Raw genomic sequence first — 1,340 nt, forward strand, 5'->3', positions numbered from 1 at the left:
ACACTTGCATTCCCCGTCCGTTCGCCAAGCTGACTCTGTCAGAAACACTCGCAAAGACGAGGTCGGAGTCACATGCTTCGCGGGACCAGCGTGCAAGTGGGGAAGGAGGCGAACTTGCCAGCAAGAACTTTGTTTCTCTCAGCCAGTCAGCCTGTCAGCCAGTCCCCATTGCCTCCCCCAGCACACTAGCGAGCGAGCCCCCCTCGTCGTCAGCCCCTTCCCCTCCCGTCAGCCAGCCAGGCTCAGGGACCGCTACCTCGCCCCTCTCGCTGGCTCAGTCGCTCCACGTGTGTCGGACAGAGAAGAGGTTGTCTCTCTCACTCGCGGACGTCTTGACGGTCGACGCGTTGTTGAGCCAGGACTCCCGGATTCGCTCGTTCCCTGTCGCTTCGGGCTGCACCGCCAAGTAGTCGCCGCTGACCCCCGTGTGCAAAGGCACCGTCGGTCTCATCTCGCCTTCTGGAGGAGGTGAAGACAAAGCTTCCCCCCATACGTGTTGATAGGCGTGCCGTCGCCACACTCCTACCGGCAACCAAAGAATCCTGGAGGGCCACTTCATCCCCAGGCTGGCGCATTTCGTATTTCGCTTTTTGAACAATATGGACGTTTTCCCCGTCGTTCTCTAGCAGGAGCTGTAGCAGCGGCCACCAACTCGGTCCCTTCTCGCCTTTCCCAGGCCAGACGCGCCAGCGCTCGAGATCACGTTAACCTCTGACGACGAAAGCACACTTGGTAAGTCGAGATGTTCCAGTGCTGCCATTTGCGTTCCACATTGCAAATCTCAAAAATGTATATATTTTAATGGAGCCTTGTGAAGATCAATACAGATATACGCACGCGCACGCGCGCTTTTACAGGCGCGCGCGCGCGAGGCGAAGATTCGGAAACACTTGGGCTGAAATGTGTGTGAACATATATATATATATATATATATATATATATATATATATATATATATATATATATATATATACATATGTATGTATGTGTATATGTATGTATGTGTGGATATACATATATATACATGTGTATATATATATATATATATATATATATATATATATATATATATATATATATATATATATATATATACGCACACGTGTGTGTGTGCAATATTATATTTATATATATATATATATATATATATATATATATATATATATATATATATATATATTATATATTATATATATATATATATATATATTATATATATATATATATATATATATATATATATATATATATATATATATATATATATATATATATATATATTATATATATATATATATATATATATATATATATATATATATATATATATATATATATAT

General features: G+C 41.4%; 1 protein-coding gene across 1 annotated transcript in view; it reads left to right on the forward strand.

The window, feature by feature from the left end:
* Positions 1 to 591: 591 nt before the first annotated feature.
* LOC122254745 (influenza virus NS1A-binding protein) overlaps positions 592 to 1,340 on the forward strand; it is a 27,634-nt gene continuing 26,885 nt past the window's right edge. The window contains exon 1 of the mRNA XM_086536665.1: positions 592 to 732. The gene's annotated coding sequence lies outside the window, so the exon portion shown is untranslated. The remainder of the gene's footprint in view (positions 733 to 1,340) is intronic.

This window comes from Penaeus japonicus, unplaced genomic scaffold, assembly GCF_977035675.1.
Source record: "Penaeus japonicus unplaced genomic scaffold, GWHDUDI00000001_assembly GWHDUDI00000005, whole genome shotgun sequence".
Taxonomy (NCBI): domain Eukaryota; kingdom Metazoa; phylum Arthropoda; class Malacostraca; order Decapoda; family Penaeidae; genus Penaeus; species Penaeus japonicus.